This window comes from Felis catus, chromosome B4 (assembly GCF_018350175.1).
Source record: "Felis catus isolate Fca126 chromosome B4, F.catus_Fca126_mat1.0, whole genome shotgun sequence".
In the NCBI taxonomy this organism is placed as follows: domain Eukaryota; kingdom Metazoa; phylum Chordata; class Mammalia; order Carnivora; family Felidae; genus Felis; species Felis catus.
The window spans coordinates 126773734-126800958 of NC_058374.1; the positions used below are offsets into that span (position 1 = coordinate 126773734).

A 27225-nucleotide genomic window follows, 5' to 3' on the forward strand; every position below is an offset into this window, starting at 1 on the left:
GGGGAGTTAGTTTTTAATGGGTACAGAGTTTCATTTTGAGAAGATGAGAAAGTTCTAGAAATAGTGTTGATGGTTGCACAACAATGTGAATACACTTAATGGCACTGAACTGTACACTTAAATTGATGAATTTTATGTTAAGTGTAGTTTACCACAATTTAAAAAAATTTTTTTTAATGTTTTATTTATTTTTGAGACAGAGAGAGACAGAGCGTGAGGAGGGGAGGGGCAGAGAGAGAGAGAGGGAGACATAGAATCTGAAGGAGGCTCCAGGCTCTGAGCTGTCAGCACAGAGCCCAATGTGGGGCTTGAACTCACAAACTGCAAGATCATGACCTGAGCTGAAATCCGACGCTCAACAGACTGAGCCACCCAGGCGCCCCACCACAATTTTTTTTAAATGAAAGGAAAAAGTCAGTCTACACTTAAAAGAGGGCATGAATATATGAACACAAGGGCATGAATACCAGGACACAACTCTGATGGGTGGGTAGTTAGGGCTATGGTGTATATTCTCGTTGGAGGCAGTACACCCTCAACCAGATAAAAATGGATTCTTGGTGGGAGGGAGGACTGAAAATATCTTACCTGTATTTTATGTATAAAGCACAGATATACACACAGCACATAAGTAGATGGATAGTATATCCATATTATTAACATTTCATAGGGAATCTATGAGGGGAAAAAATGTTTCAAATCCTTCTTAGATAGGCCCATAATAACACTGGGGTAGGGCATAAAGCTGATCACTTCTGGCCATAGTGAGATGAGGTGGGTTTGAGGCAACCCAAGATCAATGATAAGAATCCTTTACACTGATCTTCCTTTATAGAATTTACCAAGGGCTTTCATATATGGCAGGTGTTCTTAGCTCTAGATCTGTGGACTTTTAAGTGATAGTGAATGAGCTTTGGGTGAAGGAATCTGGGACCCTTCTGAATTGTAGGCACAAACTAGGTACACTTGTATGAAGAACAGTGAAGCATAGCCATTAAATCACTGAGTTTGAATCAGATTACCTGGGTTCCAATTCTGCCCTTGCCGCTTCCTAGGTGACTTAGGGTAAGTTGCTGAACCTAAGTTCATACCTACCTAGGTTTGCTGTGATGATTAAATAAATAAAGCTTCTAGATCAGTGACTGGAACATAGTAAGTGTTTAGGAAATGTTAGCTATAGTTATTATGCATGTTAATATATCTGAGAAGAGAGTATATAGATTTCATAAAACTCTCTGAAGGGATCCATGACTACCAAAATGTTGAGTATCTCAGAAGTGCAAGAGCTATTCTCATCAGAAACAATCTTCACCTTGCTGATCCACATCCAAAGAACCACCATGATCTGTCTATTCAATTGCTATATCTATGACCTTAGGCTTCTCATACCTGGACCACTTCAAGAACCACCTCCCCAACACCTCCTTCCCACTACTCCAACTCTTTGTCTCCCATATTGACCTCTTTCAATTGTCTGGAATTGTTTTTGTTGTTTATTGGTTGGATTTTTAAAATTTTCAAGTCCTATCCCATCTCTCATACTGAAAATCCTTCAGTGGCTCACCCTGACTTTTAGAACCAAGACCAAAATACTTTGCATGACATAGTTCATGACCTGGCCCTGTTCACCTGTCCTGACTTATGGAGGCACATTCCCCACCTCACACTCTGTGCTAGAGTCATCCTGTGCCTACTCCTCTCCTGCCTTCGTGACTTTGCGGGTGCTCTTCTCTGTCTGGAATGCCCTTGTCTCTGGCAGCAACTCTCAAGCTCAAAGCATTGCTTGATATTTCCAGACAGACTTATGTGCTTTCTCTATATGCCCCTTGAATTTTAAAACAATTTTTCATTGTTTTTGTAGTTATTTTTTCCCCAATTTTTGTCTTCCCAGAAGACTGTGAGCTCCTTAAAGACAAGGCTCAAATAATTCCATCTTTCATCCTTGAATGCCAAGTTCAGGGTCTCCCACTTGAGTAAGTGAATGAGTGAATACATGAAAGAATGAATAGACAGTTTAATAATTTACCCAGGCTTAAATGTTGTAAGTGAAACAGCCAAATCTAGAATCCTGTGCATTCAGACTCTGTTTGATCATATGTGACAATAAAAACAATATTTTCTCATATGAGAATAAAAACAAGTTGGCCTAGCTTAGTCAAAGAGAGAAAAATATGGCCCCATCTTGGAAGTCCAAGGGGTGGGTTTCAGTCTAGGTACAGCTGGCCTCAGGAGGTCCAGCATTCTGTCTCTGTCTCTCTTCCCCTCAGCTCTGTTTGCTTCTCAGCTCGTCATTCTTCTGTAGGCTTCATCCATTAAGGATGGACTCTATCAGCAATAGGCTAGCCCATCCTTAGAGCTCCATGATTCTAGAAATAACAGGGAACAACTACCTCTCCTAGCAACCGTAGAGCAAATTACTTGGAGGAGGCCTGATTGGCCTGCTTTGGTCGTGTGTCTCTCCCCTTCCCCCATTATACCAGTTGTTGTAGCAAGATGGGGTGTCCTTGTTGGCTGAGACTGAATCGCATGTCCATTCTTGTAATCAGAAAGAAAGTAAGGCAATGTGACTGACAGTCTACTGGCATCAGAAGAGATGGAGTCTGTACAGTGACAATGGACAACAGGGTGCAGGGAGGACAGAAGCTGTGTATCTTCATTTTAACCAGTATTCTCACCGTTACTTCATGGAGGCTCTTCAGCCAATGGCAGGCAGAGCAAAAAACATTTGTTTTTATTTGCATGGGTTCATTAAGGGTGTGGCTGAAAGGAATTATGGTGGTTCCTTTCAGTCAGTTTTGTTTAAATGTGACTGATTTGAGGAGTCTCAGCTGTTTGGGGGAATAAGCACATAACAATTTTATTTATTCTGTTCACTGTCCCCAGCCATACTGTGTTAAATCTTTTTTCCCTACTGGGTAGTAGATCCCTTATCAAGTGCATGAGCTGATCAAATAATTTCCTTGACACATCAGATGATTGAAATTCAGTTCAGTCCAATTTAAAACTCTTGCTCTGAATGTCCATTTCAAATTCCCTGGCTGCCCTTTCCCAAACAGGGCATTGTGAGCTGCTACTCTTCCTTTTTTGTTTTTTGTTTGTGTTTGTTTGTTTGTTTGTTTGTTTGTTTGTTTTGCATTTGGGAGTTGTGGGGTGGGTTGGGGGAAAGGGGAGGAGGGCTTGAGCAGCATCTGGTTCACTTCCTTCCCCTTCCTTTTCTTGGGACGATTCCCTATAGGATATTAAGGATCAGGAAAAGGAGATGAGCTGGTGGGGGTGGGGAAATGCCCTTGGTCTCCTCTATTTGATGAGGTGCTCTCTTTGTAGATGACATGTATGGTTTTCTGGGGGCAATACTGAGCTTCATCCAGACCCCTGCTGTCCATGACCCTTTAATCCCCTGCCAGTGGCTCCTCACTTTGTGGGACGGAACATCCCATCTCTTGGCAGACTTGGACTACCCCTGTCTCCTGCCTCTTCCTCTAACCCCCTGCTCCATGACATGGAGCCTTGGAAATCTCTGACTTCCTCTTTGACATTCTCAAATGGTTGCAGGGAACTGGGCTAGGGTGGAAGATGCATCATTTTCTTCCTAAGCACATTATCCATGATCCTTCTCTCCCTCTGGTCAAAACTATTGCAACAAGGGGCCCCAGGGTGGCTCAGTTGGTTAAGCGTCTGACTTCCGCTCAGGTCATGATCTCACGGTTCATGGGTTCGAGCCCTGCGTCGGGCTCTGTGCTGACCGCTCAGAGCCTGGAGCCTGCTTCGGACTTTGTGTCTCCCTCTCTCTCTCTGTCCCTCCACCATTTGCACTCTCTCTCTCTCTCTCAAAAATAAATAAACTTCTAAAAAAAATTTTTAAAAAGACTATTCCAACAAGACTCTTGACTTTACAAGCCTCTAGGTGAGAGGCCTCTGGGTGCATGCATACCCCAAAACAGAGCTGCCACTAAGTACACACTGCCTTTTGCAGACCATTAAAAGGCACTTCCTCTGAGTGGACAAATTACCAAAAAGTTCCCCTTTCTCATTGCTCCTCGGCCCCTATTCACCCCCTCCACCAGGCATCCTAATGCAGGACAAAGATATACAATCCTGTGCTGTGGCTTTCCCAAATTCTGGGGTACACATGTCAAGTTCGGCCAAGAATCCCCTCAGGGTATGAATACTGGCTGCAATTCCATAAGCATCCAGAGAGAGAGAGAGAACAGGTCTCCTCTTCTTGCAGGCGCCCCCTTTTTTTTTAGTTTTACCTCCCCTCAATTTTCTAGGATAGCTGTTCTCATAGTGTGATCTGTGGATTCATGGGGGTGTTTAAGACCCTTTCAAGGAATCACAAGGTCAAAAATATTTTCACAATAAATTATTATTTGCTTTTTTCACTGTGTTGACACTTGCACTGATGGTACAGAAGTAATTGGTCGGTAGAAATGCTGGCGCCTGAGCATGAATTAAAGTGGTGGCACCTGAGGGTACTAGCAGTCATTGGATCCTTCACCACCGCACACTCACCAGGACAAAAAAAAGTTCGTCACTTAAGAAAGTCTGGATGAAATAGTAAAAATGATTAAATTTAGTAATCTCCAATCCTTGATACATGTCTTTATAATAATATTCTGTGCAACAAAGTGGGAAGTATACACAAAGCACTTCTCTACAAGCTGAAGGATGACGGTTGTCTTCAGAAAACACATTCGCAGCTGAGTCATAGATTGAACTTAGTCACTTCTTTCATGGGACACCATTTTTACTCAAAAGAATGACTGGCATGCAAACACTTGCTATCCCAACTTGGGTATCTGGCAGCTCTTGAAAATGTACAAAGCCCGTCGCTTCCAGGAAAAGTAGCTGATGGGATTTGTTGCCATTGATAAAAGTTGAGTTTTCAAACAGAGATTGGCATTTTGCAAGACTTGCATTCGAAACCATGAGCTTGATAGCTTCTTATATTTGAAGACTTTCCTGATGGCACCGTGGGTGGTGATAACAAATGTGATTTTTGACTAGTATTATGAAGTATGTTAACTTAAATAGCTGTTTAACTCCGTGAACTAATGTCTCCAAATGACTGATCAATGAATGATGTGATAAGATGTGGGTAAAAGATCTGTTCTGAATACAAGACAGACTGATGGGTTTTAATATAACAAAGTACAAAAGACATTTAAAAAGACTAGTTTGGTTTCAGATTCCACATTGCAAATAACCCTTCAAAGTTACTATTTGCTTTTTGTTTGTTTTTTAGAAATTACCACTTGTTGACTTTTGGTATAATATCAAAGAAGAATATTTCCAGTTATGTAAAAAGCTATTATAATATTCCTCTTTTCTGAATGTATAATTGTGTGAGGCCAGATTTTCTTCATATTCTTTGATCAAAGCAACCTAATGTAACAGAATGCAGAAGCAGACCTGAGAATCTAGCTGTCTTCTATTAAAATGGACATTAAGGAAATTTTCAAAAGTGTAAAACAAACATGTTAACTAACTTGAACTTAAATTAAAAAAAAAAGAGAGGAAGAAAAATGACTTGAATTATCTAAATGTCCAGCAGTAGGTATTTGGTATATCAAATCATAGGATACTATACTATAAAAAAGTATGCTTTATCATGAGAAAATGTTGCTGAATCAGAAACACACTAACACAAATATAAAACAATGGTACTCTTATCATAAATTTTTTGTTTTGGGAAAATATATTTTTCATTAAAATTTTATTTATGCTAGTATGTCATGGGTTTATTATTATTTTTAAATGCGTTAATAAGTAAATAATTTAAATATTTCTAGTTTTAATTTCTGATACTGTGGATGTTCCTAGATAGAGCTTACATAAGCATAAGCTCTTTGGGGTTATCAAAAAATTTTAAGAATGTAAAGGGGTCTTGAAACTAAAAATTTTGAGAACTACTATGCTAAGAAGTAGGGAAGCATCCCTTCCATCCACTATAGAAGAAAAAGGCTCTGGGGGCGCCTGGGTGGCACAGCCGGTTAAGCGTCCGACTTCAGCCAGGTCACGATCTCACGGTCCGTGAGTTCGAGCCCCGCGTCGGGCTCTGGGATGATGGCTCGGAGCCTGGAGCCTGTTTCTGATTCTGTGTCTCCCTCTCTCTCTGCCCCTCCCCCGTTCATGCTCTGTCTCTCTCTGTCCCAAAAATAAATAAAAAACGTTGAAAAAAAATTTAAAAAATAAAAAAAATAAAAAAAAAAGAAGAAAAAGGCTCTGACCCCAAGTGCAGTAGGACCCACTAGGCTTGTGATTACCCAGACCCCCCACAACCTCTCTCCTCCTGATATGGAACCAGTCCTCCTGCTGCTCTTGTGAAGTTCCAGATGGCTATGTGGCCCAGTTGTTTGTGGCTCTATTTAGAAGGTTGGGTATTGGGAACATTTCTTCGTTCTTAGTTGTCAATTCTTGTCAATGATCGTTAATAGTTTGAGAGTATTTATTTTGTTTTTCTGTGGGAGAATAGTTACTTGGTTGTAATGCAGATTCAATCTCATTTTTCAATATTCATTACCATTTTGGTGTGACAGTCAAGCAAAGCTGGAAGATAGGGTGATGTTTGAAAAGAGCATGGGCTTTAGTTTAGGATCCCGGTTTCGCCATTTACAGAGTACTTGTGGCAAATTACTTAACTTTTCCAATCTCTTTTTCTCATCTGTAAAATTAGAAGAAAAAGCCCTGCCTTCCAAATTGCTTAGAGATAATATGTACAAATCATCTGATACATAACAGCCAATCAAATGAACTACCATCATCATCACCACCACCATCATCATCACACTAGGACAGGAGTTGGGAGAATTTCTGTTGGAATCATGAGACAAGCAGCCTAAATTCTTTTTGGTGCACTTGCTAAATTCTTACTGGCCTCTTATTTCCTTTCTCCCAGGAAACTCAGGTTTATTTCTGAATACCAGGGAATGGCAGATCCATTGGACAAGATGAATACCTGTCACTCTCTTCCTTGTTCTGTCTTGACACAGAGGAATTGATTCCACCCTGGGTGCAGGGTCATTCTCCCTACAGAGACTTTTCTTCTTGCCTCCAATTCCCTCCCAGGCAGACACCTTTCTACAGCCTTTTCCTGAAGTCTAGGCCCCAGTGTGGACTACTAGAATGGACCAAAAGGACCCACTACTGGATACTATGTTTGGCCAAGAGAGGAAAAAGTAACAACTAGATAAATTTTGTGAGGTGAGATTTGCTAAATAAAGACCTCTGTGTAACTGCAGAGACTGATTCCTCAGTATTTTTATTTTTATTTTTATTTTTTTAGGTAAGTGCTCCAGGGGGGGATTTTTATGGAATGGTGCATGAAAATGGTGCACTTCCTCATGCTGCTGCAATAGAAGCCCTGGGTCCCTTTCCTAGCTGAGGGAGGCAGACTAATGAGTTGGGGAATGTGGCTGCTGCCTCTCAGCAGCTGGCTCAATTACCTCTCCTGTTCAAACTGTGCTTTGGGCTTTGGACCGCAAGCCTGGTGGAATTCTGACCTTGTTAGAAGACTTTGTTCCTTCACCGACGCTGCCTCCTTTTAACCAGAATATGCCCTTGACTTCTCATAGGTAGGTTTGCTGGAACCGTCGTTGTGAAGGAGTTGTCCAGGGAGTTTATTAAAAAAAAAAAAAGGAAATAGGTGAGATTATGAGGATGTTAACAAATGAGAAGCTCTGGGAGGAAAAACTATAATTAGCTGGGGAAAAGATACTAGTGCACTGTATTCTAATGAAGCATGTTGGTGGGAGTGGTGGCTTGTCCAAAGAGCTTGGTCAGAAATCATTTGATTCCAAGTGACAGAAACCCACTCCGGTTAGTTCACGTAAAATGTGAATGTAATGGGGGCGCCTGGGTGGCGCAGAGGGTTAAGCGTCCGACTTCAGCCAGGTCAGGATCTCGCGGTCTGTGAGTTCGAGCCCCACGTCAGGCTCTGGGCTGATGGCTTGGAGCCTGTTTCCGATTCTGTGTCTCCCTCTCTCTCTGCCCCTCCCCCGTTCATGCTCTGTCTCTCTCTGTCCCAAAAATAAATAAAAACGTTGAAAAAAAAAATGTGAATGTAATGTAAGGCATTAGGCACAACTAAAAGACTCCTAACCTGAATACTAGCAAATCAAATCCAGCCACATAGTAAAAGGATATTATGGTGCATCCAAGATAGATTTACTCCAGGAAGGAAAGCTAGATTTAACATTAGGAAAGTAATCAATGTAATTTACTACATTCACAGAATAAAGGGGGAAAATCATAGGAGCATCAAATAGATATTGAGGGAATCTTTGCTAAAATATCTAGAAGCACATCAAGGTTTTGTGAGGCATGAAGCGGATACAATTTCTAATTCGTTAATTAAAATTATGCAAAATTTTCAATGCAAAATACAAAAGGCACAGAAGTGTTTATTCAGTATAAGAAATTCCAACAAATTACAAGTTGTAAAAATCTGATAAATTCCACAGAGTTCTAAAGCCCAAAATAATAACAAATTATTTTTATTATTTAATTGTCTGACCTAACTCTGTAATATTTTTCATTACATTTTTTTTTTTTTTTTTTTTTTTTTGCTGAATAAACCTTCAGTCACTATTTTTTTCTGGCAATTATTTTTGTAATATTTTCTATAGAGAAAATGAAAAGATAATTTGGTCTTTTTTCTAGCATGATTTGTTTTTAAAATTTTATTAAATATTTAGACATACATTAGAAAAATATATTTTATCTTCACAGCTTGTTATTGGTAATGAAAGGTAAATCAGATTGTTTTCAATTTGGAGAAAAATCTATCAAATTTCTTTCATATGTGAGCTCTAACATTTCAAAGCATATAAAATTTTCTTGTAGCTATTTTTAAGTACTCTTTGAATTTTGATGACACTCATTAATCAATAGGAGTATTCATGGAAGTCATTCCTACAATAGGACAGCAAGCAATAACTCAACTACTCATGGACATGATTGAAAAGTACATAAGTATCTCCTACTGAACACAAAACCAACTGTATTCCCAATTTAGTTTCTCCTTTATTAGATCCCTCAAAATTCTCATGGCCATTTAAATGCTATATAACATAAAAAGAAGTAAAATCACAGTAAGCTGGGGTAGAAAAACACAGTGATTTTAAGTGATTGTAGTAAGTATATCTTTTTCACGTTTCGCAAAGTATCTGTTCATGTAAACACATTGCTAGGGCCTCTCTCAGAGCCTTGAAGAGCGTCCTTGGAAGTGAGGTATCCTGAAGCTGAAGCCTTATCAGCTGTATTATAAATCTGCTTCTATACACTTATTCATGTTAAAAACTCTTAGCAAACTAGGGATAGAAGATGTTTCAGCCAACTATTATTAGATAACAACCTACCATAAAGTACTAGTGATATAAAACAATAAGCACTTATTTCGTGTCCATACATTGAACAAGAACTTGAGGGTTGACTGGAGCAGCTGTGATTAAATTTATGGGTCTGTGCATTAGCTGAGGTGTCTCTTCCTCTCTTGTCACATTCTATGGCTCAGGATACCCAGGTATGTTCTCCTCATGGTGATGGCAGAGGTTCAGAAGTACAAGCTCACAGCACAAGCACATTTTAAGTCTCTGACTATGTCACATTCACTAACATCCTTTTTGACAAGGCATCCCACATGGCCAACCCCAAGCATATCACACGGTCAGCCCCAAATCCAAGGGAGGTGGGGAATGCACTCTGCTTTCCTTGCAACAGTAGCAAAGGTATGGATTCTACCACATTCATTTACCACGGGAGTAATAATTGGTACCATGTATCATGGAAGTTAACATCCTAAATCTGATAAAGATATCTATTAAAAAAATTCTACGCAAGCATCATACTTAATGATGAAATATTGAAAGCCTTTCTCTGAGATCAGGAATGAAACAAGGATGTTCCCTATCACTACTCCTATTCAACACAAACTACAAGTCTAGAAAAAGAAAAAATAAAGACAAAAAAATAAAGAAAAAATATACATAGCAGTAGAAGAATTGGAAAGAAAGAAACTGTCATATTCATAGATGACAAGATTATGAACATAGAAAGTCTGAAAGAAGCTACAGATAAGCTCCTAGAGAGAGAAGCTTTGAATTTTGAAAAAACACCAAAAAATGAATTTAGCAAGTTCATTGAACATAATACATATAAATGTAATATAATATAAATTGTATTTCTATATATTTTACTACAGATAAAAATTACTTTTTAAAATTCCATTTACAGTGGAACCAAAATACATCCAATACTAAGGATAAGTGAAATGAAAGTTCAAGACCTCTCTGCTATAAAGTACAAACTACTATTGAAAGAAAGTAAACAACGCCCCAATAGAAGGATATTCCCTTTTCATGAAGCGGTAAACTCATTCTTCTAAAGATGCCCGTTCTCTGAAAGTCGATCAATGCAGTCCCAATCAAAATCTCAGCAGGGTATTTTTTTCTTTCTGGAATTTGAGAAGCTGACTCTGAAATGTATGTGGAAATGTAAAGTGCTCGGTATGGCCAAGGCAATCTTGACAAAGAACAACAACATTGATATTCAGGCTTGTTATAAAGCTACAGTAGTTAAGACAGTAAGTAATTGGCACAGAGATAGACAAATGGACGAATGAAAGAGACAAAAATGATCCAGAAACACACCCACCCTTGTGTGGGCATTTGATTTATGATAAAGGTGGCACTGCAGTTCAGTAGAGAAAAGAAGGCCTTTTCAATAAATGGTTAAGCTATGTCAAGGAGTTATGCATATAAAAAATCTTGGCTTCCACCTCACATGAAAATCAATTACAGGTGGGTTATATAAAAGATAAACCAAAGCTTTTAGGGAATAACATTTGAGAATATTTTCAGGCCTTAATGGTCTTTATGGACAAAGGTTTTTTGTTGTTGTTGTTCTTCAGGGGTTTTTTGGACAAAGGTTTTTTTGAACAGTGTGCAAAAGGCACTAACCATAAAAGAAAAGATTAATAAACTGAACTGTATTGAAATAAAGAATTTTTGTTTATCTAAAGATTTTTCTAATTAAATTTTCTAAATTGTTGTTTATCTCTTTTGTTAAGGGAGTGAAATGCAAGCCAACGAGTAGTAAAAGATATTTGTTTTAGATACGACCAACAAAACACACTTGTATCTGGAATACGTAAGGAACTACAAATCAAAAAGAAAAGGCACAGAACCCAAATGTTTAAACTGAAACTTTACAAAAGAGAAGGATCTCCAAATAGCTACTGAATATACAAAAACATTATTATTGCATATTAATTAATAATATTAATAGCATTCACAAAGGAAATGCTAATTAAAACCACAACAAAATATCCCTATATACCCACCAAAATGCCTAAAATGAAAAAGGCTGATTGTATCAAGTCCTTGTCAAGGTTATGGAGAAATTGGAACTCTCATACATTGCTGGTAGGGATGGAAATTGGTACAACTTCTTTGGGAAAACTTTCTGCCATATATAGTAAAGCTGAATGTATATATACCCTAAGACCCTGCAACCCTTCTCCTAGGAGTATGTACTCAACATAAATGAGTCTACATGGACACCAAAAGACATGAACAAAAATGGTCATAGCAGCATTATTCTTAGCTTTTCCAAGTGACGATAATCCAGATGTCCATCAGCAATGGGATGAGTACATGAGAGGGGTATATTCACTCAATGGAAATCTAGAGAACAAGGAAAATAAGCAAACAAGTTCTACATGCAGTAACATGGATGAATATCATGAAGATAATATTGAGGGAAAGAAGGCAGACATAAAAGAATACATATGATATGATTCCATTGATATAAAGTTCAATACTAGGCAAAAGTATGACAGAACATTGGTTACCTGTGGGAAGGATGGAGGGAGTAGTCATTGGAAGGGGACATAGATGCTGGTAATGTTCCGTGTCTTGACCCAGTTGGTTGTTACAAGGGTGTTTACCCTATGATTGTCCATTTCTATGTATATGTTGGTTACGCTTCAATAAGAATTGTATGTCTGTATGTTACATTTCAGTAAGAATTTTATTTTTTTATTGAAGTATAGTTAACATACAATGTTACATAAGTTTAACAATTTTATTGTTAAAAGGTTAACTATTATCATCATCATCATCACCATTATTATAAGGGACTGGTGAAGGAAGGTCATGAGAAACCAAAGTGGCTTGGGTGGATTCATACCATATATGTGTTTCCTCAAACCTCCCCTAACATTTCAGGGGCCTGGGACAAGGATACATATAGAGGCCCAAATACCATTTATATAAATATTTAAAAGTTAGGGTGCCTGGGTTGTTCAGTCAGTTAAGCATCCAACTCTTTTTTTTTTCAATATATGAAGTTTATTGTCAAATTGGTTTCCATACAACACCCAGTGCTCATCCCAAAAGGTGCCCTCCTCAATACCCATCACCCACCCTCCCCTCCCTCCCACCCCCATCAACCCTCAGTTTGTTCTCAGTTTTTAAGAGTCTCTTATAAGCATCCAACTCTTGATTTCAGTTCAGGTCATGATCCCAGGGTCATGGGATCAAACCCTACATAGGACTCCTCACTGAGCATGGAGCCTGCTTAAGATTCTCTCTCTCTCTTCCTCTGCCCCTCTCTCCTGCTTGCTTGTGCGCACGCTCTCTCTCTCTCAAAGAAATACTTTAAAAGTTATAAATTAAGAGACTATTAACTAGAATATGTTCTATTTTCTACTCTGAGAAATAAATATGCCTTTATACTGCCTGGAAGGCCAGGTTAGAATTTAGAATTCTCAGTCCTCTCCAAGTTTAGAATTATCAAGTGACAGCCTGGAGAAAGCTGTCATAACTCACCCTCAGCCCATAACTCACCCTCCCTCTCTTACCATCTCCAGATCTCTGCAGGGGGCCTCACACATTCCCATGAATATGCTAGTCTGCACATGCTAGCGTCTTCCACACCCCAGCAAACAGCTTCCCTGGGGCCACCCAGGGTGTAGTCCAGCTTTGGGTCTAGAGAAGAATGCGGCAAAGCCCTGGGATCAGATTCAGGGACATTACTGTAGGGGATATAGGTCATGGGTAATAAGAGCATGGTGTAGGAGGATGGCATGAAGCCTCTGAGTAAATATGTATCCTTAGCCTCATGGACTCCTCACTCTGTGTAGAGGGGCAGGGGCAGAGGAAGCTCAGAATGGGACCCACAAAAGTTGGGGTCAAGGGTACAGACTCTTGTCCAGTTTTAAGGAAAATATTTCCTTTTCTTACAAAAAGCCACCTATGTATTTTTCAGTCATTAGAGAGTGAGAGACAGAGACATACTTTTAAGTAGGGTGAGCAATTCCACTCAATGAACATATGAACTCGTACAAATCCCCATCAGGATATAAATACCATGAATCTATTTTGTTTTCCTCACCACTATACCCCTAGAACCTGGTGCCTAGTAGATCTCAATGACTATGTGACCAAAAATTGGTTCTGCCATTCCTTCTGTTGTCATCAGAAGCTGTACACTGCCCCTTCTGTGAGCATCCTGCTGAGGCTGGTGTTGATACAGATGTGTGTTTTGAACCACCGTGGAAAGGGAGTGAGGTGGGGCTGGCCCACTGCTCCTACCTAGTAGGAGTTGAAGAATTTGGAATTATGGGCTGGATAAATGGTTGTTTAGGCCAGTGTTTCAGGGGGTCCAAGCTCCCCAGAAGCTGTATGCAAATATATGAGTGTGGGCGAATGGTCATTTTCCTGGGGAGATGTCTGTGGTTTTCAACAAAAATTTCAAAGGTGTCCATTATTTCCAGAATGCTAAAAGCTGAGCTCTCAGTAAAACTTCTTATTTTACAGATGGTGGGTGTGTGGACAGGAGGTACAGGAAATCAGGGTCACTCAGAGCTCTACTTAAATCTACTGATTCGTGAAGCTTTATTTTACTGCCTCATAGCAGAACTCAGTCAGGGAGGGTGAAAGAAATTGCTCAACTCTTCTTCGCACTGGTTCTCAAATTTACTTATTTTTTAAAAAAATATTTTGGGAAAATGCAAGTAGGGGAGGGACAGAGAGATGGGATCAGAGGACCCAAAGCAGGCTCTACACTGACAGGCTGACAGCAGAGAATCTGATGTGGAGCTCAAATTCACGAATCATGAGATCATGACCTGAGCCAAAGTTGGACACTCAACCAACCGAGCCACCGATGTGCCCCACAATGGTTCTCAAATTTAGCTGCACATTAGAGTCAGGAATTTCTGGTGGGCAAGGTCGGTTTTCCTGGCTGCACACCCAGGGTTGAAAGTCACTGGACTAGAATATTTCATGAAGAAGAGTGTTGCAGGGGTGGTGGGGTGAGATGTTAGTGCCAAGCCTTGCTCTGTGAGTCTTCTACTCCCAGAATTCTGACTCCAAGAGTCTAGAATTTATACAAGGGAAAAGACATAAATCAAAAACAAAGTTGACTTCATTAATGGATGACCGGGTGTCCAATTACCCCACCACCACTCATGCAAATTAGGGCTTCCCTGGAAGCAGAGCTGGATCAATGGACTTCAGCTGGGAAACCCCAGTAGGGCTTCCTGTTTCTTTTCCCCTAAAAAGACAGCATAGCGCATAGAGCACACCCCATTCAGCTTACCTACATGGGCACAGGTTGGGGCGCTGGCAGAGAGAAGAGAGGATGGTTGGCCCAAGGGTAGCACCGCCTGGTCTCTGCCATACCCATGTTTGTGTATTCTCTTACTTTGCCAGAACTTTCCAAAGAGAAGAAGTGGAAGAAAAAGAAGGTTGCCCGAGTCACTTCCCAGACCCTCTGTTGATGGCAGCGGAAGCCCAGGAAAATCCTAACCCTGCTGACCACCTATAAAATGGTCTTGACCATGGCAACCTCACTCACTAATGACATGTGGCCCAATCAACTTCTCAGGTGCATCAGATTAGCAATTACTTTCCCATTAGGTGGAGGATGGGGTGGGGGGAGGAAGGAATTGGAAAGGAAAGAGAGGTGCTCTGATATTGTAACTGAACCTAGATCTGTCTGCCCAGTGTGCAGCAAAGGTAATTCCTGAGACATCAGGTATGCAGCAAGGAAGGGGTTTATTTGAGAGGCAGCCAAATGAGGTGACAGGAGGGAAAGCCTCAAATCTGCCTCCTTGCAGGAGTAAAGAACAAGGTGTGTGTGTGTGTGTGTGTGTGTGTGTGTGTGTGTGTGTGTGTGTGTTTTAAATAATCATAGAGGTTGAGATTACATACATTTTTTTAAGTAGGCTTCAGGCCCAGCATGGAGCCTAATGCAGGGCTTGAACTCATGACCCTGAGATCACGACCTGAGCTGAGATCAAGAGTTGAACATTTAACCAGCTGAACCCCAAGATTACATACATATTGATGAAAAGTGCAGGGAAACATAACTGCTCATGAGGAAGGATGGAGCATGAACATTGAACAAACATATATGTGACATACATCCCATGTTCACTTTGGGGTGGAGACTTCACATCAGAATGAGGCAAGATTCAGCCCCCTGACATCAGGAAGTTATCTTAGGACAAGGGGAAGGGACTATGAGCATGCTCCAAGAGCCACTATAAACTGGATGGGGTCTTGGGCTCATTATCTCCAGTAAAGAATGTAGGGCCTTGCTTGTTCACAGGCTGGAACCATATCAGTTGATCTTAAATCCAGGCTTCTGGAGAGACAGCTGGTGCATTTCTTACTAGGGTTTGAAAAGACATAATAGGTGATTATGGAAATACAGTTCTCTGAAAAACAAGCTTTAATTTTTCTGCTAGTTTCAACCTTACTAACCCTAAGGGGCATGGTTTCAGCCTGGGAGGGAGAAAATCTCCCTTCATCAGCAAAGAGACAATCAAAACATAGAAGGATGAGAGTTAAGGTCAGAGTTTCCTGGGTCATAGAGGAAACATCTGACCTGCATGGGGCAGAGAGTTAGTGGCCAAGGAGAGCTCAGTGGAGGAGGTGACTCTTTAGCTGAATCCTGAAGGAAGAATGGATATTTTCCAGATGGACAGGAAGAAGGAAATGAATTTTCACACATGTTATGGCATAGAGGTTGGAGTAATACGGTATTTGAGAGGATTAGAAGAGTTGAGTCTGACTAGAATGTAGACTGAATGAAGAAGGTGTATTTGTAATGGGTCATTAAAATATAAGAATTAGGCATGGCTACCATGGAATTTGCTTAGAATGAATGACCCCCCAAATTAAGGAAATTCTTAATCTTCTTGGTTTGGAAAAATTCCACTAATTTTAACCAGCTTCTCTTTATTCACTAGACTCTGGATATTCTCAGAGAACAAGATTGCTTTGAATTTGACTCAATAAGAGTCACAAATAACAGTGTCTGGCTTTTCATAAGTTCTGAATTTGTGTATTTCAAATAGGCTTTCTAGGCCACCGCAGGAGAATCTCAGAATTATGGAAAGTTATTGAACTGGCCTGTGAGTAAACACAGCATACTCCTCAAAGTGGAGATGTTTTGTGCAGGTTACAGAGAGAGTGTTCTTGAGATCATGTGTTGATTCTGATACTGTGAAATGTCCCTCAGGACAGTGTGTGGTGAAGTAGAAGGACTTTGGAGGCTGACAGGCCTGGGTTCAGATCCCAGTTTAATTACTTACTAAGCTGAGCGCTTAAGCAGGTGATGTTGCCTCTCTAAGCCTTGATAACCACATTAATAATGTGGAAATAATACCTATCTCATTAAATTGTTGGGAGGATTAAGTGGGAAAAACGTTTGTGGACAGACTGTCATAGTCAAGGCTCTTTTCATTATAAGGAATAGGAAGCCACTTAAACTGGTTCAGCTGAAATGAAGGAACAGGAAATACAGTACAGAATTTTCAGGAAGAGGAACTAGGAACTGGATTTTCAGAATCCAGGCACATCCCTCATCCCCAGGGGCCACCAAATCGGTTTATGATGTCCCAATTTTTCCTCTGTGCATGTTCTCCCCTCTTAGTTCTCTGCAGCCTGGCGTCCTTAGCTTTCCTAGGTTCCCTTCCATCTCTCACTCTTTACCCTTTCTCTAGAACTTTCTACACCCCAGTCTTGCCACAGAAAGTGCTGTTCAGTTTCCTTGTGTCCAATGCCGTATTTCTGGGAGAAGAATTGGATTGACTGAGTTTAGGCCCAGTGTCCCATCCCATAGTATATGCATAGCCCTCTGTAGGCACACCCCCTCAGCTCTGGATGGGGGTGATTCCTAGTGAGAGGGCCTGTGGAGTGCAGACACCAGACATCTCAGCTACAAGCACCCAGCATACAGTAGAAGCACAAGCAATATTATCTTCCATCACTTTTCCTTGTTCTTACTCTAGCAGGTTTCCATAGTGAGCCCCATGCAAATTCATGATCATCTTTAAGTTCTTGCTTTTCCTTGCCTCTTAAGAATGTCCTCCATCCTCCATCCACCCATCATCCATTCATTCATCCACCTGTCTGTCTTGATCCCCCCGTGTCCTATCTATGTCTTCTTCATCTTTGCAGGCAACTTCCTCCAGGAAATCTTCCCTGATATCTTCAAACCCTCTTGATCCTTTTCATTTCTGTTAATTCCTTGGAGTCTTTACCACATAATTTAACATTAAATTATAAAAGGGATTTTTGGATTTTTCTCTTAATCTTTTGAAGATGTTAATCTTGTTGTTTCAACTAGATTATAAATTCATTCAGAACAGAGAGTATCATAGTGCCAAGCACAGAGAAGAACAAGAAGTATGCACTCAATGAATGGAGAAAATTATAGCACAGTAAATGTTTTATAGTGGTTTTATAGTAATGTTTATAGTTGAATTGAAATAATTCAGTCTAATCTTGATTTCAGAACTGAGATCAAAATACAGGTAGTACTTTTGGTTGATTGAATATAAAGGATAACATGGTGACTAAATATTATTTATGTAAATAGAGGAATCCTCTGCAATCATACTATGGAATAGTATTTGAAGAATCAAATACATTTGACCTGGAAGAGAAGAGAGAAGTGATCTAGGACACGCTATTCAGGTCCATAGATGAGGAAATTCTTTCATAGGAAAAGGAAGTGATTTGTCCAAGCTCACCTGAGTATCTTGTGGCACAGCTAGGACCAGGCTCCACATTCTTCTGCTCGTATGATTTTCCCTTGCACTCCACTGTCCAATTCTTACCTGCGCTCTTAGGGGTTTCTATCCCTTCCCTTGACCATGCACCTGGCACCATGTAATAGATGAGTACCAGGCTCATTTGTCCTTCACAGCCTTAGTTATGTACTCCTTGCCCTAGTCCATTCCTTGTACTGCATCCCTTTTCAGCCTCTTCTTCCACCTGTCTGTTTTTACTTCTGTTCACTTTGTCATTTTTTGCTTTGCCTTGCCCTGAGGACTAAATGGTTGGCCTTGTCTCCTTGGCTATAACTTTCATTCTGCTGCTGACCTCTGACTGGTATAGATACACTTCCCAGTTCTGCCTAGCCTCAGGAATGGGTATTACCCACTATTGGCGAGTTTATGCATCAATTTAACACACATTTACCATGCATGTCTTCTGCAAAAGTTTCTGAATTCTGAGGGATTCAGAGATGAATAATAAGGTCGTAGTCACCTCAATAAGCTCATAATCTAGCAGTGAGAGATTGACATTTTAAAACAATATGGCAGATGTATTCATCAAACTGAGCCTGGAGTGGTGGGAAGGTGCCAGCCAGGGAAGACTTCCTGGGTGAGGTGTTCCTTGAGACGAGATATTATGGACAGATAATGGATAAGCATTAGCTGATGAGGCAGTGGGGTGGGGGTAAGAAGATATGCCAGCAGAAGGAATAACACAAGCAAAGGCATAAAAGCATGAAATAGCAAGAAGATGAAAGAAATGACAAACACCCTAATAGTTTTTGGAGGATGAAAAGGAGGGCAGGGGGTAGTGTGGAATGAGGCCAACAAGGTGGGTGGGACTCATCTACAAGTAAGAGAATTCTGTTGGGATTTAGGGAACTAATAGAAGACACCCCTGTTCCCTACCCAAATTCCTAATTAATTGAGAAAAACCCCAAAGAGTCAGGCAAATGGAGATAAAAATGTCAGCTTTACTGCTGATAAAACAATAAGCATGGCTTAGATCTGGCCAAATTGCTTGCTGATGCTTCCCAGTACTGAACTTAATTCCCAAAACGTAGGCCTCTCCTGTGGGGACAGATCTGCTTAGAGCTGATGAGAATGTTTTGTGAGCCTCTGGTCCCCAAAGAGAGAGAGGGAGAAAGATGAAACTGACGATGTTGACTTCAGCTTAAATCCTGCAATCAGGTAAGGCACTCCTCCTCTGGTGAAAGAGGGCAAAAGTGTTACTCTAATGGCAGTCCCTCCACTTGGAAACTTGAAGCAATGGGGAAAGGAGGTTCCCACATAACACTTATCCACCATTTCATTATTCACCCACTATGTGCTGCCATGCAGAATACCTTCATTCCATAAGTTGGGACTGGACAAAATCAGAATTGGTTTGGGAATATTCTCTAATGGAAAGGGTAAAGGACGTGGAAACCTCCACCTAGAATGTTGTGATTGAAATAAACCCTAAAACTCATTGAATCTGGTTCTCCACCAATGCTTGAAAATATCGATAGCATCTTTCTCCTGCCAGATGGCCATTCACTCTCTGCCTGGATATCCACTGAAAAGAAACTTACTGTCTCCTACAGCACAGGCATAGCAGAGAAAATGGCTGGGGCTGACTTAGGTGATATAGAGCTCTCTACAAGGTTTTGCTGATACTCTTTGTGTTTATTTTTTATTTTTTATTTTTATATCTTCTCAAATTAGTAGGCCCTTGATAGATATTTTTTGAATGATCACATGAATAAATGAATCTTTCAGTGCTAATATCGGATATGGCTACAGATATCAGGGTCATGGCTTAATTAATCTGTATTGGTCACAAATCTTACCCTGAAAGTAACATAAACTCAATTCAAACTCATTAAAAGAATTTTTTTAAAGCATGGGGTGGGGAAGGGATATGGAATTTTTGGCCCCACATAATCAAGGAGATGGATGGACAGGTTGGCTTCCAGGATGTCTGTCACAGGCGATCTCAAATGCTGTTATGTCTCTCTACTCCTTGTTCTGCTATCTCTCCTTGTCTGGGCTTTATTCACCCTCTGGTGGGGTGGATGGCCACCAGCAAGTCCAGGTTCATTCAAATCCATGAGTAGAATAGAAGAAGCTGAGCAGTGATTGGTTCAGCTGAGGCCACATGGTCATCATTGAACCAATCACTATGACCGGCAGAAATTGACCCTCTTATTGGTCCATCTTGTGTGACCATGGCAACCCCAGAGGCTATAGTATGGAACATGACTGGTAACATATACCAAAGGATTGTTCCCCAAAACATGGGAGGGACAGTTATCAGTTGAAGAAGGGGGAGCTGTGGAGGCCCCCAAATACCCATCAGATCCCAGCTACAGAACTCAGTCTCCAAAGTCTAAGTGTCTTTGCTGTAAGGCATCCCTTCCAATTATGAGAGCTTCTTATCACAGAGGCAGTGGCTCAAAAATTGAGTAGCTAATTTTTTTTCAGGAACAGAAGTTGACATAGTGCATGTTAAAGACACACAATATGTAAAGACACACAATATGTAAAGACATACACAGTATGTAAAGACATACATACATTTACATACACACAATGTATGTAAAGACACACAATATGTGCTGGGGCCTGATTCAAAGAGTCCAAAGCGAGGTGGAGAATTCTGAAGGAAGGCAATAGCTGAGTCAGCCTTGATAAGAAGCCTAAGGAAAATGCCAGAAGGGAAGACAATGAACTGGTTTAGTAAGAGAGCGGAAAGACCGGATAGCTGTGATCTTGCTTTTATTCACAAAACTCATCAAGCACTAGTAAATCATCAGCTTGTGAGCAGGTTAAAGTACAGTGGAGGTGGCCTCTGTTTGTACTTGTGCAGGTTTTCAATGTGTGCAAGTCTTCTGGAATCATTAATCCTCCCTCTAAGAAGTTATTAAGCATTCCTTAAGTCCAACTCCCACCCTACCTCCAAGTAGAAGCCCAAAGATCTTGAACAATTAGACCAAGGCCATATAGGATGTGCCTTTGATTTTAGGCAATTATTCAAATATCTGTGGCTCCAACAGTGGTTCTTAATGGGGGCAACTTTGCCCCCTCAGTGGTCAGCCCCTTCGGGCATTGTCCCAGCTACAGTGCCACCTTTCCTAACACACATGCAATAACAGATCCATGTGGGGGCGGGGTACAACGTTCCGGTTGTCTTGACCTATCTTGGTATAGCTATGAAGGGCTAGTCTATATTTAGTACTCCCCAGAGGTTCAACAGAGGCTGCTGTTGAGCCTGCATCACAGCTCAGCTTATCTGTGCTCAATCTGCTTTTTTTCCTCCCTCTCTCTCACACTTGAAAGGTCCCAAGATACTCCTTAATAAACATCCTTGCATGTAAAACTTCTGGGTTCCTGCTTTCTAGGAGTCCAACCTGCCACATCCTGCCTATAAAGCTATGATCCAGCACCTGCCTCCCCCTCTGGTGTCCTATCTCATAAATCTCCCTCTCACTGAGTCCACTTTGGCCACATGGACCTTCTTTTGATGCCTCAGGGTCTGCTCACTTCTGTTCCTTTTGTCTGTGAAGCCTTCACTCCCTCATCCTTCAGGATTAGCTTAAACATCACTAATCTGGAGATGATTTTCCATGACTACCTCCACCCCTGTCCAAAGAAGATGATATTCCCCTTTACATAATCCCTCTCGCTATCCTCCACTTTTCCTTTATGGTGCTTAGATCCATTAAGATGCTTTAGCTGTAATAAACAGAACACCTGACTAAAAGTAACTTAAATAATAGAGGTTTATGAGTCTCATTTAATAAGAGGATTGAAGGCAAATCTAGAATTGGTGCAGTGGCTCAGCTCTGTGGTTGGGGTGAGAGAGGGCAGCTTTGTGCTCCCTGAAGTTTCCTTCCATGTGGAGGAAGTTAAATCATTGTAACTCCTGGCCTCTTTATTCTCCTTTACTGTCTCTGTCCCTGGGGTGGAAGAGTGGCTTCTCTGGTAGATTTGGGCAAGCTCCTCTTGTGGCAGAGCTTGCCACATGCAGCACTCATTCTCTGCTGCTCTGGGTGTGATCTGTAGTGCCAAGTCTGCCTAACTTGGGGGCTCAAACCTAACTGGTTCTCCCATTAAATTATATCCCATACCTAGCACTTAGCAGCAGCCAAAGATGATATTTTCCCCTTCATCCTTCTCCATTATCTGATTTCTCAATCTGTTCAGAACTCAGAATGGGAAAAGGGAAGCTATTCATTGGTCTTCTTTAGAGACTCCAACGATGCCATCAGGAACCCCAACTATGGCTGCTCTGCCATCATCCGTGTGTGTGACCAGAGTGTCCCTTAGTGTCACAAGATGGCTGCCACAGCTGCAAATATCACACTGTCACATGACTGCATCCCAAGCAGGAAGGACAGGAAAAAGGACAAAAGGGCTATTCTTTTATCAGGGAGGAAAATATTTCCCAGAAGCCACCAGTAGACTCCCCCTCATGGCCTATTGCCAGAACTGGGTCACACGTCCACTCCATTCCAGTGACTGGCAGAGCAAAATGGAAGTATGTTGACAGTTCAGTTCAACTTACCTAAATTTTGTTGAGTCACTTGGATCTAGGGATATGGCCCCCAACCAAATTCAGGGTTGTGTTAGCAAAAGAAAGAAGGGGGATGGTCTTCAATAGGCAGCTACGAGTGTTTGTTTTGATGCATTACTTGCTACTCACAATTTGCCATTGAGTCTTTCTTGGTTTGGTGATTCATTAATAATCTGACTTCTCCTTTCCACCTTTCTAATTTACATCACACGAGTCAGGATGGGTGGCTGTGTTGTTCAGTGCTTCACCCTCAGTACCTATTACAGAGCCTTCCTCAGGGTAGGCACTCAATTAGTATTTGTGGAAATGTATGAACAATTGCATGCGCAAAATCACTGTGCATTGTGGTAAATCAGAAGAAATGTCAGACACACCCTTTGTTTTCAAAGAGTTTACGGTGCGGATAAGGCAAGACTAACACATTTAAGTCATTTTCTATAACTATGAGACAATATGTCATCCTTTCTTCTTCCAAATAATACTTATTGAATGTCTACTATGTGCAGACACAATGGTAGGTGCTGTGGATGGGACCAAGACTTGAATCCTGTCCCTAACGGTGAAAGGGTAGTGGAGATATGAAAGGGAAAACCACCATAATAAAGGTAAGTAGGAAGGCTGGTGGGGCAGGGAACAGGAGGTGCTGTGTTGCTCTATACCCTCAAATCCAAAGGATCCAGTCCAGGGCCTGGCACCTTGTAAGCCCTCAAAAAATAATGGCTCTTGTCTCAGGGAAAAAAATATCCTCTCTCCCTCCCTCCCTCTCTCTCTCTCTCTCTGTCTCTCTCTCTCTCTCTCTCTCTCTCACACACACACACACACACACACACCTTACCAAACATCCAGAGCAGGCATTGTTGGTTCCACTTTGCAGATCAGGAAATTGAGACCCAGAGAAACAAATGACCTTCGTACAAACGACAAGGAACAGAGCCGGGATAAGAACTCAGCTCTGCTGATGGCTTGCTCCTTGTTTCTGCTCCTCCCTCCCTTCCTGGTGAGGTGACCAGCTGACATCAGATTCTTAGTCTTGGGAATTGTTCTGTGTCTGGTGTCCTCACTTGACCCACAAACATTTAAATCCATCTCCTCACATGTAGTGCAGAAGCCAACATTTCCCTCCTGTCCTTCAGCTAGCAATCCCAGCATAAGCGAATGAAAAGAGCCAGTGCTGGGACACCAGGATCTAAACATGTAAGATTTATTTTCTCCTTTTCTTTTAATGATGGTATGTCTTTTGTATTTAAGCACTAATTATAATTAGTCACTTCCTAGAAAGTGTGCAAACAGCACAGCACAGCTGGGAGCCTGCATAATTTAAACATTATTGCTAATCTAACTTCACAGTCTGGGATTGTGTGGGTTTTTACAAAAGAGCCCTCAAACGCTGCAAGGTAGGGGAAAAGGTCCTTTAGTTTATTATCAGCATCTCTCCCCTAGTTCTCTGCAGGCCTTTGTATGGATCTGTAAGATTTCATAGGAAAACGGTAACCGATGTCCTCAAAATATTGAAATACTATTATTACATTAAGCTTTCAAAGAGCCTTGGTTTGCCGTCTCCCAGCTACAATTTTCATCGTTTAATGGGTGTGAATAATTCTTCTCTAAATCACGTGTATAGGAAATAGCATTTTCTTTATTTTCTTTAAATCACCTTAATTATGACACTGGGCCCTTATTCCACTGGGTTGTGAGAAATTTAGTCTCAGATTGTACTGCGGACTCCTTTAGGTCCCAGGGTTTTAATAGCATCTGGGAGGGGCTCCTGGGTGGCTCAGTCAATTGAACATCTGACTCTTGATTTCAGCTCAGATCATGATCTCACCGTTCATGAGTTCGAACCTCCATCAGGCTCTGTGCTGACAGTGTGGAGCCTGCTGGGGACTCCCTCTCTCCCTCCGTCTCTACACACCCTCCCTCAAAAATAAATGAACAAACAAACAAACAAATGAACAAACTTTAACAGGATCTGGGAAGCTCAGGTGGTCAGGTGTTCTCACTGTCCTAGTCTGAGGGTAAATACTTGCCTCTGGGCCATTCACAGGGTTTGGGGATCTTGCTGGATGGGCCCAAGGTCTCAGGGTCTCTGTCTCAGGAACACTGATCAGCTGTCCTCCCAGAAGCTCTTGCATGTTCTCAGAATTGGCCACGGAGCAGTTTGTGGGTCTCTGCCACATTCCGTGGTCAGTGCTCCTCTTCCTGTCTGGTTAAGTCCTCCTCTCTCAAAAGTCTCTCTACCCTCCCTTCTTTCAGGAGGAGACTGACATTTTCTCTTCAAATGGCTGATATTTGAACAAAAGATGGAAAAAACTGGTTCCAGGTTCTTCAACTCTTCCTCCTTGGAAGCAGGCACTGAAGTCTTCCCAGCTCCCTGCTTGAACTGCAGGAAGGGAAAAATTGGGGAGGAACAAATACAAATCAATCTTTTAACATATTATCCTTCTACAGTCTTTACCAACCAGTAGGACTCAACCCAGAGAGATTAATTTACAGGAATGCTCTCTACATTTATTGAGCAACATTTATTTCACATTTCTGATATACAATGCAGTGTGCCTGCTACTGCGGATACAGCCATGTGAAACACTGCATTATTGACCCTAGGTCTTCACCGATCCCTGTGTTTGCATCCTCTGCAGTGTAACTTTGCAGTTGCCCCTGCTAAAGGCAGAGTGTATGTTCCCACTCCACTGAGATCAGGCTTGGCCATGTGGCTCACTTTAGTCAATGGAGTGTGGACAGAATGGCCAATTCTAAGACTAGGCCTTAAGCAACTTTGCTTTCACTGCCCCTTGCACTTCTGTCATTGCCACGAGAAAAACATGCCAGTGGCTCTAAAGAATAAGAAACACTGTCAGCTTGGGGCGCCTGGGCGGCTCAGTTGGTTAAGCATCCGACTTTGGTTCAGGACATGATCTCACAGCTCTGTGAGTTCAAGCCCCACATCAGGCTCTGTGCTGACAGCTCAGAGCCTGGAGCCTGCTTCTGATTCTGTGTCTCCCTCTCTCTGCCCTGCCTCCACTTATGTTTGGTCTCTCTCTCTCTCTCTCTCTCTCTCTCTCTCTCTGTCTCTTGGAAATAAAAATAAATAAATAAATAAATAAATAAATAAATAAAAAGAAACACTGTCAGCTTGGAGTTAAGTTCACTGAAGAACAGCCTCAGTCAGTCAAACCCCAGTGGATATGACCTGTGGATATGTAAGTGATAATAAATCATTGTTGTAAGTTACTAAGTTTGGGTATTGTTTATCACACAGCATTAGCTGACCGATACAAGTGAATGAAAAAGACATGATTTTTACCTTCATGGAATTTATAGTCTAGAGAAAAAGACAGACATTAAACCTGTGATTACACAAGCAACTTTAATAATTGTAATTGTGATGATGTCATGAGAATACAGAGTGATGGGAGAGTATGTAAGAGGAGCACCTGGTCTAGTTGTTTTTGTTTTTGTTTTTGTTTTTGTTTTTGTTTTTGTTTTTGATAAGAGTAACACTCAGGCTCCCTATCTGTAGCTGATTAATTTTACTCTTGAATTCTGTCACATAATTAACACTGTCATGTTTGTATGAGCCTTTAAGCTACCTTAACTCTGAGAAATTAAGCAACAAAAGTACATGAATAGGTACTGAGAAGTATGGAAATATGAGATTCAATGTGCTCTCAAGCCACTGGGGGCAGGGGAAGCAATATACAGGCAAACTAACAATATGAAATGGCACATCATTAGTCTAAGAGTGTCTTGGGTAAACCCTGATGGACAGGTGAGGTGCACATCACTTGTGGCCCACACCTTATATTTTTCTGTCCTAGAAGAAAGGAGTCTGCCTCTTTAGGAAAGCTCAAAATCCCACAGGGATATGCCAACAAGACATTCTCCAGATGCAAGTGGTCTTATGGGAGTATGTCACATTCATTAATGCCAGCAGTACAAGATGGAATGGGAGATGCAAAGAGGACCAAGTGGAGCAGTGAAAAAAGGACATCGGTGCCAGGCCAGCCCAGATTGAGGCCCAGCTCTGCCATGCAGTGGTCTGGCACCTTAGGCAAATGATGTGACTTCTTGGAATCTTGTTTTTCTCAGCAGGGAAATAGGGATGACCACTATGGTTGGGGAGCTCACCAATATCTGGTTCCCCTCTTCTTCCTGAGCACAGAGCCTGACTATATTTGCAGTTAGGTATGGCCCATGACTGAGTTCTGGTCCATAGAATGGGAGAAGAAATGATGGAAGCCTTTTCTAGAATCAATTGACAAAAATCTCCCATGTGCAATCCTTATTCTCTTTCCACATCTTCCAGCTGAATAGAGAGAATCCTGAGATCCCAGAGGAGGGTCCAGCCACAAGGTGGAAGGATTCTGGGTCCCCAAATAACTGGATGGAGCAGAGCTCCCCCTGCCTAACCCAAACCACATTGATCGTGAAGTGAGCAAGAAATAAACTTTCCTTGTGTTCAAGCGCTGGGATTTGGGTATTGTCTTGTTATAGCCATTAACTTTCCTGATTCATGCAATTATCTACTTTGCAGGATTGTTGTGACAGTTCAGCAAGCTTATCAAATGCTTAGCTTAGGGGATCAATACAT

The 27225-nt window shown here is 41.3% G+C and overlaps 1 long non-coding RNA gene across 1 annotated transcript in view; it reads left to right on the top strand.

Moving 5' to 3' along the window:
* The window catches only part of LOC109501989, a 78426-nt gene extending 52961 nt beyond the window's left edge, over window positions 1–25465 (top strand). Inside the window, exons 2-4 of the long non-coding RNA XR_006601069.1 lie at window positions 14718–14892; window positions 23141–23239; window positions 24888–25465. This is a non-coding gene — a long non-coding RNA (uncharacterized LOC109501989). The remainder of the gene's footprint in view (window positions 1–14717; window positions 14893–23140; window positions 23240–24887) is intronic.
* The last annotated feature ends 1760 nt before the right edge of the window (window positions 25466–27225 follow it).